Genomic DNA, 15531 nt, shown 5'->3' on the forward strand with positions numbered 1-15531 from the left:
AGCCCCTGACGGCCTATGAGACGTCTGGACAGGCACAAGCTGAGTAGCCGGCTGTCTCATGTCAACCACTGTCTTTTATACAGAGCTGACACTGTCACGTAATTCCTTCCAACAGTTCATCCACTCAGGTGTCGACCCCCTAGGGGGTGACATCACTATTACAGGCAATCTGCTCCGTCTCCACATCATTTTTCTCCTCATACATGTCGACACAAAAGTACCGACATACAGCACACACACAGGGAATGCTCTGATAGAGGACAGGACCCCACTAGCCCTTTGGGGAGACAGAGGGAGAGTTTGCCAGCACACACCAGAGCGCTATATATATATACAGGGATAACCTTATATAAGTGTTTTTCCCCTTATAGCTGCTGTATAGTTAATACTGCGCCTAATTAGTGCCCCCCTCTCTTTTTTTAACCCTTTCTGTAGTGTAGTGACTGCAGGGGAGAGACAGGGAGCTTCCCTCCAACGGAGCTGTGAGGGAAAATGGCGCCAGTGTGCTGAGGAGATAGGCTCCGCCCCTTTTCGCGGACTTTTCTCCTGCTTTTTTATGGATTCTGGCAGGGGTTAAATGCATCCATATAGCCCAGGAGCTATATGTGATGCATTTTTTTTGCCATCCAAGGTGTTTTTATTGCGTCTCAGGGCGCCCCCCCCCAGCGCCCTGCACCCTCAGTGACCGAAGTGTGAAGTGTGCTGAGAGCAATGGCGCACAGCTGCAGTGCTGTGCGCTACCTTGTTGAAGACAGGACGTCTTCTGCCGCCGATTTTCCGGACCTCTTCTGCCTTCTGGCTCTGTAAGGGGGCCGGCGGCGGGGCTCTGGACCCATCCAAGCTGGGCCTGTGATCGTCCCTCTGGAGCTAATGTCCAGTAGCCTAAGAAGCCCAATCCACTCTGCACGCAGGTGAGTTCGCTTCTTCTCCCCTTAGTCCCTCGATGCAGTGAGCCTGTTGCCAGCAGGTCTCACTGAAAATAAAAAACCTAATCTAAAACTTTCACTAAGAAGCTCAGGAGAGCCCCTAGTGTGCACCCTTCTCGTTCGGGCACAGAGATCTAACTGAGGCTTGGAGGAGGGTCATAGGGGGAGGAGCCAGTGCACACCAGATAGTCCTAAAGCTTTCTTTAGATGTGCCCAGTCTCCTGCGGAGCCGCTATTCCCCATGGTCCTTACGGAGTCCCCAGCATCCACTTAGGACGTTAGAGAAAATGTATTAAGTCACATTAAATGTAGGCTGCATTATGTTGCTCATGTTATTTGGTATGTACAAAGGAATTTGTCTATGTCGAGAAGATTTAGCTGATGTAGTCTATAAGTTGGTTTAGTCACATTTGATAGTATTAAACAAATAATTAAAACATGCATTTAACATCAAAGTATTTATATTTGTCCCCAAAATACAGTGCATTATTTGTGAGTGTGTCAGATTTATACATGGTAACAATACAAATGTTAAGTGGCCATATAATTGCTGTTTGTAGTATTTTGTAAGAGCAGTGTCTGGCGAGTAATTGCTCAACAGGTGAATTCAGTTGCTAATTAATTGCTAACTAGGTGATTCATCGCGCCCTACGGGCGCTCTTCACACCGTCGTAAGGGGCTACGCCCCGTTAAACTCAACAGAAAAGTGAAGGTGTAGAATAGTAGATGGTGAAGTTGTGGTGGAATGGTTGTTTTGTTTGTGGGTAGATGTAGTATGAGAAAAAGGACTGTGATGGTGAATGGGGTGTAGGGTCTTGTGACAGGGGCAAACGCAGCATTTTCAGGGGGGGGTTCTGTGTGTATATATATATACACACGCACACACGTGTGTGTGTGTGTGTGTGTGTGTGTGTGAGTGTGTATTAGAGATGAGCGGGTTCGGTTTCTCTGAAACCGAACCCGCACGAACTTCATGTTTTTTTCACGGGTCCGAGCAGACTCGGATCCTCCCGCCTTGCTCGGTTAACCCGAGCGCGCCCGAACGTCATCATGACGCTGTCGGATTCTCGCGAGACTCGGATTCTATATAAGGAGCCGCGCGTCGCCGCCATTTTCACACGTGCATTGAGATTGATAGGGAGAGGACGTGGCTGGCGTCCTCTCCATTAGAAATTAGATTAGAAGAGAGAGAGAGATTGTGCAGAGTCAGACAGAGTTTACCACAGTGACCAGTGCAGTTGTTGTTAGTTAACTTTTATTTATTTTAATATATATCCGTTCTCTGCTATATCCGTTCTCTGCCTGAAAAAAAACGATACACAGCAGCAGCCAGTCACACAGTGTGACTCAGTCTGTGTGCACTCAGCTCAGCCCAGTGTGCTGCACATCAATGTATAAAAGGCAAAGCTTATAATAATTGTGGGGGAGACTGGGGAGCACTGCAGGTTGTTATAGCAGGAGCCCCCAGGAGTACATAATATTATATTAATTTAAAATTAAACAGTGCACACTTTTGCTGCAGGAGTGCCACTGCCAGTGTGACTAGTGGTGACCAGTGCCTGACCACCAGTATAGTAGTATATTGTTGTATGTATTGTATACTATCTCTTTATCAACCAGTCTATATTAGCAGCAGACACAGTACAGTGCGGTAGTTCACGGCTGTGGCTACCTCTGTGTCGGCAGTCGGAACTCGGCAGGCAGTCCGTCCATCCATAATTGTATTACAATATATACCACCTAACCGTGGTATTTTTTTTTCTTTCTTTATACCGTCATAGTGTCATACTAGTTGTTACGAGTATACTACTATCTCTTTATCAACCAGTGTACAGTGCGGTAGTTCACGGCTGTGGCTACCTCTGTGTCGGCAGTCGGCAGGCAGTCCGTCCATCCATAATTGTATTATTATTATAATATATACCACCTAACCGTGGTTTTTTTTCCATTCTTTATACCGTCGTCATAGTGTCATACTAGTTGTTACGAGTATACTACTATCTCTTTATCAACCAGTGTACAGTACGGTAGTTCACGGCTGTGGCTACCTCTGTGTCGGCAGTCGGCAGGCAGTCCGTCCATCCATAATTGTATTATTATTATAATATATACCACCTAACCGTGGTTTTTTTTCCATTCTTTATACCGTCGTCATAGTGTCATACTAGTTGTTACGAGTATACTACTATCTCTTTATCAACCAGTGTACAGTGCGGTAGTTCACGGCTGTGGCTACCTCTGTGTCGGCAGTCGGCAGGCAGTCCGTCCATCCATAATTGTATTATTATTATAATATATACCACCTAACCGTGGTTTTTTTTCCATTCTTTATACCGTCGTCATAGTGTCATACTAGTTGTTACGAGTATACTACTATCTCTTTATCAACCAGTGTACAGTGCGGTAGTTCACGGCTGTGGCTACCTCTGTGTCGGCAGTCGGCAGGCAGTCCGTCCATCCATAATTGTATTATTATTATAATATATACCACCTAACCGTGGTTTTTTTTCCATTCTTTATACCGTCGTCATAGTGTCATACTAGTTGTTACGAGTATACTACTATCTCTTTATCAACCAGTGTACAGTGCGGTAGTTCACGGCTGTGGCTACCTCTGTGTCGGCAGTCGGCAGGCAGTCCGTCCATCCATAATTGTATTATTATTATAATATATACCACCTAACCGTGGTTTTTTTATACCACCTAACCGTGGCAGTCCGTCCATAATTGTATACTAGTAAACTATCCAATCCATCCATCTCCATTGTTTACCTGAGGTGCCTTTTAGTTCTGCCTATAAAATATGGAGAACAAAAAAGTTGAGGTTCCAAAATTAGGGAAAGATCAAGATCCACTTCCACCTCGTGCTGAAGCTGCTGCCACTAGTCATGGCCGAGACGATGAAATGCCAGCAACGTCGTCTGCCAAGGCCGATGCCCAATGTCATAGTACAGAGCATGTCAAATCCAAAACACCAAATATCAGAAAAAAAAGGACTCCAAAACCTAAAATAAAATTGTCGGAGGAGAAGCGTAAACTTGCCAATATGCCATTTACCACACGGAGTGGCAAGGAACGGCTGAGGCCCTGGCCTATGTTCATGGCTAGTGGTTCAGCTTCACATGAGGATGGAAGCACTCAGCCTCTCGCTAGAAAACTGAAAAGACTCAAGCTGGCAAAAGCACCGCAAAGAACTGTGCGTTCTTTGAAATCCCAAATCCACAAGGAGAGTCCAATTGTGTCGTTTGCGATGCCTGACCTTCCCAACACTGGACGTGAAGAGCATGCGCCTTCCACTATTTGCACGCCCCCTGCAAGTGCTGGAAGGAGCACCCGCAGTCCAGTTCCTGATAGTCAGATTGAAGATGTCAGTGTTGAAGTACACCAGGATGAGGAGGATATGGGTGTTGCTGGCGCTGGGGAGGAAATTGACCAGGAGGATTCTGATGGTGAGGTGGTTTGTTTAAGTCAGGCACCCGGGGAGACACCTGTTGTCCGTGGGAGGAATATGGCCGTTGACATGCCAGGTGAAAATACCAAAAAAATCAGCTCTTCGGTGTGGAGGTATTTCACCAGAAATGCGGACAACAGGTGTCAAGCCGTGTGTTCCCTTTGTCAAGCTGTAATAAGTAGGGGTAAGGACGTTAACCACCTCGGAACATCCTCCCTTATACGTCACCTGCAGCGCATTCATAATAAGTCAGTGACAAGTTCAAAAACTTTGGGTGACAGCGGAAGCAGTCCACTGACCAGTAAATCCCTTCCTCTTGTAACCAAGCTCACGCAAACCACCCCACCAACTCCCTCAGTGTCAATTTCCTCCTTCCCCAGGAATGCCAATAGTCCTGCAGGCCATGTCACTGGCAAGTCTGACGAGTCCTTTCCTGCCTGGGATTCCTCCGATGCATCCTTGCGTGTAACGCCTACTGCTGCTGGCGCTGCTGTTGTTGCCGCTGGGAGTCGATGGTCATCCCAGAGGGGAAGTCGTAAGCCCACTTGTACTACTTCCAGTAAGCAATTGACTGTTCAACAGTCCTTTGCGAGGAAGATGAAATATCACAGCAGTCATCCTACTGCAAAGCGGATAACTGAGTCCTTGACAACTATGTTGGTGTTAGACGTGCGTCCGGTATCCGCCGTTAGTTCACAGGGAACTAGACAATTTATTGAGGCAGTGTGCCCCCGTTACCAAATACCATCTAGGTTCCACTTCTCTAGGCAGGCGATACCGAGAATGTACACGGACGTCAGAAAAAGACTCACCAGTGTCCTAAAAAATGCAGTTGTACCCAATGTCCACTTAACCACGGACATGTGGACAAGTGGAGCAGGGCAGGGTCAGGACTATATGACTGTGACAGCCCACTGGGTAGATGTATGGACTCCCGCCGCAAGAACAGCAGCGGCGGCACCAGTAGCAGCATCTCGCAAACGCCAACTCTTTCCTAGGCAGGCTACGCTTTGTATCACCGCTTTCCAGAATACGCACACAGCTGAAAACCTCTTACGGCAACTGAGGAAGATCATCGCGGAATGGCTTACCCCAATTGGACTCTCCTGTGGATTTGTGGCATCGGACAACGCCAGCAATATTGTGTGTGCATTAAATATGGGCAAATTCCAGCACGTCCCATGTTTTGCACATACCTTGAATTTGGTGGTGCAGAATTTTTTAAAAAACGACAGGGGCGTGCAAGAGATGCTGTCGGTGGCCAGAAAAATTGCGGGACACTTTCGGCGTACAGGCACCACGTACAGAAGACTGGAGCACCACCAAAAACTACTGAACCTGCCCTGCCATCATCTGAAGCAAGAAGTGGTAACGAGGTGGAATTCAACCCTCTATATGCTTCAGAGGTTGGAGGAGCAGCAAAAGGCCATTCAAGCCTATACAATTGAGCACGATATAGGAGATGGAATGCACCTGTCTCAAGTGCAGTGGAGAATGATTTCAACGTTGTGCAAGGTTCTGATGCCCTTTGAACTTGCCACACGTGAAGTCAGTTCAGACACTGCCAGCCTGAGTCAGGTCATTCCCCTCATCAGGCTTTTGCAGAAGAAGCTGGAGGCATTGAAGAAGGAGCTAACACGGAGCGATTCCGCTAGGCATGTGGGACTTGTGGATGCAGCCCTTAATTCGCTTAACAAGGATTCACGGGTGGTCAATCTGTTGAAATCAGAGCACTACATTTTGGCCACCGTGCTCGATCCTAGATTTAAAGCCTACCTTGGATCTCTCTTTCCGGCAGACACAGGTCTGCTGGGGTTGAAAGACCTGCTGGTGACAAAATTGTCAAGTCAAGCGGAACGCGACCTGTCAACATCTCCTCCTTCACATTCTCCCGCAACTGGGGGTGCGAGGAAAAGGCTCAGAATTCCGAGCCCACCCGCTGGCGGTGATGCAGGGCAGTCTGGAGCGACTGCTGATGCTGACATCTGGTCCGGACTGAAGGACCTGACAACGATTACGGACATGTCGTCTACTGTCACTGCATATGATTCTCTCAACATTGATAGAATGGTGGAGGATTATATGAGTGACCGCATCCAAGTAGGCACGTCACACAGTCCGTACTTATACTGGCAGGAAAAAGAGGCAATTTGGAGGCCCTTGCACAAACTGGCTTTATTCTACCTAAGTTGCCCTCCCACAAGTGTGTACTCCGAAAGAGTGTTTAGTGCCGCCGCTCACCTTGTCAGCAATCGGCGTACGAGGTTACATCCAGAAAATGTGGAGAAGATGATGTTCATTAAAATGAATTATAATCAATTCCTCCGCGGAGACATTGACCAGCAGCAATTGCCTCCACAAAGTACACAGGGAGCTGAGATGGTGGATTCCAGTGGGGACGAATTGATAATCTGTGAGGAGGGGGATGTACACGGTGATATATCGGAGGGTGAAGATGAGGTGGACATCTTGCCTCTGTAGAGCCAGTTTGTGCAAGGAGAGATTAATTGCTTCTTTTTTGGGGGGGGTCCAAACCAACCCGTCATATCAGTCACAGTCGTGTGGCAGACCCTGTCACTGAAATGATGGGTTGGTTAAAGTGTGCATGTCCTGTTTTGTTTATACAACATAAGGGTGGGTGGGAGGGCCCAAGGATAATTCCATCTTGCACCTCTTTTTTCTTTTCTTTTTCTTTGCATCATGTGCTGATTGGGGAGGGTTTTTTGGAAGGGACATCCTGCGTGACACTGCAGTGCCACTCCTAGATGGGCCCGGTGTTTGTGTCGGCCACTAGGGTCGCTAATCTTACTCACACAGCTACCTCATTGCGCCTCTTTTTTTCTTTGCGTCATGTGCTGTTTGGGGAGGGTTTTTTGGAAGGGACATCCTGCGTGACACTGCAGTGCCACTCCTAGATGTGCCCGGTGTTTGTGTCGGCCACTAGGGTCGCTAATCTTACTCACACAGTCAGCTACCTCATTGCGCCTCTTTTTTTCTTTGCGTCATGTGCTGTTTGGGGAGGGTTTTTTGGAAGGGCCATCCTGCGTGACACTGCAGTGCCACTCCTAGATGGGCCCGGTGTTTGTGTCGGCCACTAGGGTCGCTAATCTTACTCACACAGCTACCTCATTGCGCCTCTTTTTTTCTTTGCGTCATGTGCTGTTTGGGGAGGGTTTTTTGGAAGGGACATCCTGCGTGACACTGCAGTGCCACTCCTAGATGGGCCCGGTGTTTGTGTCGGCCACTAGGGTCGCTTATCTTTCTCACACAGCTACCTCATTGCGCCTCTTTTTTTCTTTGCGTCATGTGCTGTTTGGGGAGGGTTTTTTGGAAGGGACATCCTGCGTGACACTGCAGTGCCACTCCTAGATGGGCCCGGTGTTTGTGTCGGCCACTAGGGTCGCTTATCTTACTCACACAGCGACCTCGGTGCAAATTTTAGGACTAAAAATAATATTGTGAGGTGTGATGTGTTCAGAATAGGCTGAAAATGAGTGTAAATTATGTCTTTTGAGGTTAATAATACTTTGGGATCAAAATTACCCCCAAATTCTATGATTTAAGCTGTTTTTTAGGGTTTTTTGAAAAAAACACCCGAATCCAAAACACACCCGAATCCGACAAAAAAAATTCGGTGAGGTTTTGCCAAAACGCGGTCGAACCCAAAACACGGCCGCGGAACCGAACCCAAAACCAAAACACAAAACCCGAAAAATTTCCGGCGCTCATCTCTAGTGTGTATGTATGTATGTATGTATGTGTGTGTGTACATATATATATATATGTAGCATGATAGATACAAAGCAGGATTTGACACAGCTTCTTTATTATAGTATTTGCCGGATACCCTCCACATACAGCAAGCACTTGGCAGCACTCACGGACATAAAACAGGTGAGGAAAAAGGTTATTTCAACGTTTAAATGTTAGTCACAAATCCCTTTAGTCACACATCCACAAAAATGTTGAAAATGTTGAAATAACCTGTCTCCTGACCTGTTTAATGTCCGTGAGTGCCGCCAACTGCTTGCTGTATATGTACAATGATATAAAAGCATTCCACTTTCCCCCTTTCCAGCACAATAGCAGCCATCAAGTTATTCCCCCCCCCCTTCTTCACACCACCCCTCGCCACCAATATCAGCCTTACTCCCAAGGTGGGGAAGGGGGGGGCACTACTGCTGGCTCCTATATAGGCCAGATATACTGTTGTGTGGCTGATGGTAGTGGGGGCTGGGGGTGGATGGGGAGGGTGTTGTTTCAAGGATTGTGTTGGGTAATACTTCCCCCCCCTTCCAGCACAATAGCAGTCATCAAGTTATTGACTCCCCCCCACCAATATCAGCCAAGGTGGGGAAGGGGGGTGGGGTGCGTTACAGTTGGCTCCTATACTGATGGTGGTGGGTGCGGGAGGTGTATTTGTGCTGGGTGATGGTGGAGTGGCGACAGGGCTGGCGGAGAGCGGTGCGCGTGACGGAGGCGCAGGTGGCAGACAGAGCGCTGCGGGTTACGGAGGTGACAGAGGCGCAGCTGCCACGGTAGTGAGGGAGGCTTGCGGTGTGGTGTGTGGCGCCTCCGTGAGACAGGGTGAGCGCTCTGTGCGGTCCTGTAGTCCGGCGGAAGAGAGCTGCGGGTGACGGGGCTGGTGAAGGGCGGTGGGAGCTGAATGGGAGCGAGAGTGGTAGTGACGGAGTCTGGCTGTGCTGTGTGCTCGGGCTCCGTGAGTCAGTGTGTGGAGCGGTAGTGTGGAGCGATGTGTGCGACGGGGGTGTGGAGGGCGTTTAGCCGTGACTGTATTTGCACGGCGCGGCTGCACTGTAACAGATGGTGGGGGGGAAACTAGCGGCGGACTTGGTAGCAGCTGTGTGTGGCGCCGTGGTGGGTAAGGTGGGTATAGTAGGTGGTGGTGGGTGTTTGCAGGGGAGGGGTGGTGTGTGGTGAGGGTGTGTGGGTTATCTGGCAGTGTGGGTCGTCAGTGCACTGCTGGCTTGTGGCAGAGAATGGTGTGTCTGCCTGGTGGTCCCTTCTGCTATGGTGTGTGGTGTGCTGACACTGAGACAGGGCAGGGTCTGTGACTCCACCCAGCGTTAGAAATGCAGGCACAGAGTCACAGGGCTAATATATAGGAGATTAGAGCAGACACACACTTGTAACAGTACTTCGCAAGTGCTGAGTAGCTGCAGACTTACTCTTCGGCTGCGTCAAGATAGCGAACATTTGTTATGTACTTTTACCATAAGATACGCATTTTTGCAAAAAACACGCCTACTGCTGGTTGCATACTCCCACACTAGCCTCCCACTTTCACGCCCATTTCGCTGGATAGCGAAGCCGTGCCTCTGCCACGCCTCCGTCACTCCCTGTTTTCGGTTATGTATTACGAGCAGATTTTCGGTTAGTAATTTTGCACAAGCGTCGTATCGCTCCCTTTGCGCATGCGTATTTCCGCTGTTACGCATGCGCAGTTTGAGATTTTTTGCCGTTTGCGATGCGATGAACTGCTGCGAACAACTCGGAATGAGGGCCATTATAACAACCTTTATTAATGCCCTTTTACACATAATGTCCCTTACACATATGCCGCACATTATTAATGCCCTTATACACATAATGACACACATAGTGCCACTTACACATATGTTGCACATTATTAATGCATTTTTACATGACACACATAATGCTCCTTACACATATTCCGAACACTACTGCACAACCAACCCACCCGCACACAGCACTCACACTGCCACTAACACTGTGACCTCTGCCTCTGCGTGGATACAGATGTGTCCTCATAAATCTTGCCTCAATGCTAACGTCAGGCACCTTTTTTTATGAAAATGCATCTTATTTGCATTGCTATGTGGGTAGGATACACAAGCAGCTTCTGCTGATTAAATTGATATGCAGCATGCCTATATACTGTGTGAGACTGTGGCTGTATCTGCATATGAACTGCTACACACAGAATATAGGCATGCCGCATATCATTTTAATCAGCAGAAGCTGCTGATGCCCCTAGGCATATCAAATGCCCTAGGCAATTGCCTAGTTTGCTTATGCCTATGACCAGCTCTGCCCGCAGCGACATTGTGAGGTCAGAATACTCACTGTACACATAGGGAGTGCTGACCTTATGCCTGCATCCCATTATAATAAGAGGATATAAAAATACATTTATTTTGCAAAAACGGTGCCTAAGTGGTGACTGAATTACTATATATAATATATGTGAGATCACTACAGAGATTTGTTTAACAAACTTTTCATACCAAAGACTGTGCAGAGGACAGGAGATCATCCATTGTGAATGCAATAAAATGCGGTTTATCCATAGGCATAGGAGGTGGTGATGGCAAATACATTAGCAGGAGTTAACCACTGGGGTGTTACTCCGACCCCTCCACCACCAAATGTAGAGTGGAGTGGAGTATGTCTCAGGGAGACTGATGATCAGCCTTACCCCCCTGATGCAGCTCATCTCTGCACTTGCAGAGATCAAACCCTGACACAACCCCAGCCCCAACCCCCCCCCTGCCCCACCACCACCGCATCTTATCTCTGCACTTGCAGAGATTAGACCCTGACACAGCCCGTCGCTGATTTGTGGATGCCCATGCTTCCGCATCCAGGCTGCGAAGGCAGGTGCACCGCTGTCATTTTTTTGAGTAGACGTCAAACAACTGCGTTTGATGTCACGCAGTGGCCCTGAAAATGGCGCCGACCCACCACCTGTTTACCCACACTGGCCTCCAAATGCCTCGACCCTGCACACCCAATGCCTTCAGCTGTCAACCATAGAAGGATGAGACTGCAATATGACAGACCACGCATGTGCACTGACGCCGGTGCGTGTGCGCAGTACAGCACGGGTCGGGAGAATGCGAATGCAACACATCTCCGACCCGTGCAAAATAAGGCCCCTCATGTCATGTGACATCATCAGGGGAGGTAGAGATGAGATTCTCACCTCCTGACTCCCATTAATTTTTGCGTACTCCTCTGGATTGTCAGGAGACTCCTGAATTTTGTGTCTATGTCCGCCCCCCCCGCTGCGCAATGTTACAAATCGTGAGGGGTCAGGCTGCAGATGTCGCAATTCACGGCACTCCACTCCACACACATCCATCCTGGACCTCCCCTTCCTGGAGGGAAACTGTACAATGCTGACAATTATACCTACCCTCCAACTGTACCTTTTTGGCCAGTACAGTACCATTTTTTTATGGTCTGTACCGGCCACAAGGGGCCTTGCACTGGGTTCAGTGTGCCCATAGTCCCATAGAGTTGTAAGGCAGCACCATGGGGACACGCCCCCTATACGAATAGCCATACACACTTTCCTGTTTTTACTGGTTGCCTGCTCTGCAATGTTGGATGGTATGAATTATGCCCCCAACCGGCACCAACACTCCATTTACTGGCAACGCTGCAGTACTGAAATATAAGTCTCCTGGTCACTATCAGGGTGGGAAACCGCTTCCTCTCCTGCCCATACAAGAGTGGGAGAGTTTGTGACTTGAGTTTCCGGGGTCTGTTCAGTGGGCAACGGTTCTGCTTCTTTATTGCCCCTGCACTGTTAGTAAATGAGCCCTGATATTTCTGTTCTTACGTCAGTAGGAAATGGCACAGACAGTGGTCACGATTTACAAGGTTGTGGGATCTAAAATCCCAGCGAGCATCATTCACTTGCTCAGGTTCTCATATCAGTGTAATGTATATGGATATTTCTTTTCTCCTGTCATGATTTACAAAGTTGCTCTAACTGTGTAATTATATTGTTTACTGATTCTACCCATTATAATGAGATAATAAAGACACCAGTAATGGGTATTTCAGCAAAATAAGCACTATATTAAAGAAATACATTTTACAATTTAGAAAATACAAACAAAATTGTTCTCCTGAATAGTTTATGATCATACGTGATGCTCTGTTCCTCTATAATTCTTCTGCTATTAGCCGCTGATTTAATGACTATCCTGTTTCTCACAAGTTATGAGGTTGTTTTATCTTCTCATTAATTCAGAACATGCGGCTTATACCACAGAACTATGCAAACGGCACTATGCTAGTTGGGATTATGTACTTGTATAACTAATGCTAGACCGCATCATACTTGTTCCGTTGGCCAGTGATCAGAAAATCATTGGCCAACCTTTGCCTAGATTGGTGGATATACTCACTGCAAGGAGTCTGTTGAAGGCAATTAAGACGATTGAAGATAGAGGTCATCCTTGTAATGTTTTTTTTTTTCCCCTTTTGCCGTCGGGGAGACGTTACAGGTGTTTGGTATGTCGAACTAGCAGGTTGAGGAATAGCTTCTTCTCTTCTGTGATTGTTTAGCTTTAATTCTCAGCTTTGCTAATTTTAATCTATGATGTATTTTTAATATGACATGAGAGAACTGTATGTAATTTCGCTATTCATGTTTCATGTTGTAGTGACAATAAATTATTCTTATCTTATCTTATCTTATAAGTCCTGTTTGGTGAACCTTTTTAGGTTTATTGTGCAAAACAGACCCAGATGTTTCTACAGCCGTGTCCTCATACACTGTGGCTTCAGTCCCGGGTGGCTCTACTTTGCCGAACGTCTTAATCTCTAAAAATATACATCTTATTCGCACAAATATAACAACTTGGACAAACAAAACTACTTTCCTAGATTTCACTGATCAATGTGATGTGTGACACTTGTACATCTGTGTGCGAATGAGTGTGAATCTGTGTAAGAAGTGCTGCAACTTTTTCTCATGCCTAGTTCTGATTTGCTTCATCTGTGACTTTGGGGCATACTTGCCAACTTTTGGGCTGCTCTCTCAGGGCAGGCGGGCAGTGTGGTGACGTGCAGAGGGGGAACGGGGGAGGACCAGAGGCGGAATGGGGGCGTGGCTGCTGGACGCGTCATGTAAGCCACGCCCCGCTGTGTAATGCCGCTATTACCAGCATTATACAGCAGGGGGCATGGCTATGATGACGCGATTCAACAAGAATCGCGTCATCGCCTGCCCGGACCAACCACTTTACTCACTAAGTGGGCGGCCGGGCAGGGGGTAACCCCTGAAATCGGGAGACTTGCCTGCTCTTCCAGGGGGGCCGGGAGGGACACCCGAATTTCGGGAGCCTCCCGCCCATTCCGGGAGGGTAGGCAAGTATGCTTTGGAGGTAATTCAGAGTTGATCGCAGCAGCAAATTTGTTAGCAGTTGGGCAAAACCATGAGCACAGCATGTGTGGCAGATATAACATGTGCTGAGAGAGTTAGGTTTGGGTGGGTTCTTTTGTTTCTGTGCAGGGTAAATACTGGCTGCTATATTTTTACACTGCAATTTAGATTTCAGTTTGCACATGCCCCACCCAAATCTAACTCTCTCTGCACATGTTATATCTGCCCCCCCCCCCCCTGCAGTGCACATGGTTTTGCCCAACTGCTAACAAATTTGCTGCTGCGATCAACTCTGAATTAAAACTAATCCCTGAGCAGCTAAAGTCACAGCCCATAGTCTCCCGTTCACTGTGAGTGGTGTTTCTGTCTGCAATAAGAATAAGGCACCAAAAAAGGAAAAGATGGTGCGCTGAGCCTCTCAGTATAAGGTATACTTCACCTATATATAGAGTGTATCTAGCACATACCATTACTGCAGCATCTTTGCCTTTGGGGGCCCCAGCGGATGTACTAGACGGGAAAGTAAAGTTAGCGTGCATGTATTCAAATGCTAGATGCTGGCATGCTGGATCGACCTCTGCCAGGAGTGGTAAACCGTGCGGGGTAAAGGTAAGCTTTAGGCTGCGGGGGGGGGGGGATAGGCTTAGGCACCACCGGAGAGGGTTAGAGTTAGGCTTTGGAGGTGGGAGGGCTAGGTTTAGGCTGTGAGGAGGGGTGGGATTAGGGTAAAGCACCCCCGGGGAGGGTTAGGGTTAGGCAGCAAAGGTGGGAAGGTTAGGTTTAGGCTGCGGGGAGGGGGAGTTACGTTTAGGCACCACCGGGGAGGGTTAGGGTTAGGATGCGGGGGAAGGGGGAGGTTAGGGTTAGGCTGCGGGAAGGGAGGGTTAGTGTTAGGGGGTGTAAGGGGTAGGGTAAATATACTTACAGTACCTGACCCCTGTTGGGATTCTCTACATCGGAATGCCGGTGTCGGTCATATGACCGCCAGCATCCTAACCGCCACCATATTGTATGTATTCCTATCTGCATATAGAGAAACATTCCTTCAGGTAGCCGACATAACCCCATATAGTAAAACTGGCCAAGCATATGGATAGGGGCTGCAGAGATGCCTACAACTAGGCATAAGTGTGAATATCTGCCTTTAGGGATAGAATTATCAAAAAATACTAACCAATCAGCTCCTGTGTTTTTTTCAAACACTGCCTTTAAATGATAGTTAGAAGCTGGTCTGTCGGTTCTTTATCTCTCTCCAAGTGTTGATCAATTTCCCTCCTTGTTCTGTTCAGGCAATACAGGAGCAATTACAGTCAACAGCATCATGTCCACTTAATGCAGAGACCCAGAATACTTTCCCTACTGTACATCTGTCTGTAACACACTCCTGATGAACTGTGAGGACATAGGAACTAGGGTGGCAAGAACCGGCCAGTCTCAGCGGCTCTGTGGTGGGTTGGTCATTTCTAAACTCCACCCATCAAAGGCAGTTTGAGGATCACCTTCTAAACTGTCAATTAGTACATGCAGACGTTTGGAGGCCAAACAACGCACACAGGGTCAAACTACCACACAAACCGCCCTTTAGAAAATGTTCCACTAAGTTTACTTGACCTTTATTGTGGCCTTGCAAGACATGTCTAGGTACGCTAAGATCATAAAGCCCATTTTAAAGATTTTGCACACACGTTCTTGCATCCAAATTTATAAGTGCTCTTTGTTTTCTTAAATGCTATATGGTAACAAGTACATTTTAATAAAAATAACTTGTGTAAATTGTGTTGCAATTAATGTTAATTAAGGTTATATTGTAGGTTATATTCTTATTAATTAAACTTTTTTTTACCATGTCTATCCATATATATGCAATCAGAACACTTTGAATAGGGATAATGGGCCTAATTCAAGGTTGATTGCAAAACAAAATTTTCCTCTAATGGGCAAAACCATGTGCACTGCAGGTGGGGCAGATGTAGCATGCGCAGAAAGAGTTA

This window comes from Pseudophryne corroboree, chromosome 3, assembly GCF_028390025.1.
Source record: "Pseudophryne corroboree isolate aPseCor3 chromosome 3, aPseCor3.hap2, whole genome shotgun sequence".
In the NCBI taxonomy this organism is placed as follows: Eukaryota; Metazoa; Chordata; class Amphibia; order Anura; family Myobatrachidae; genus Pseudophryne; species Pseudophryne corroboree.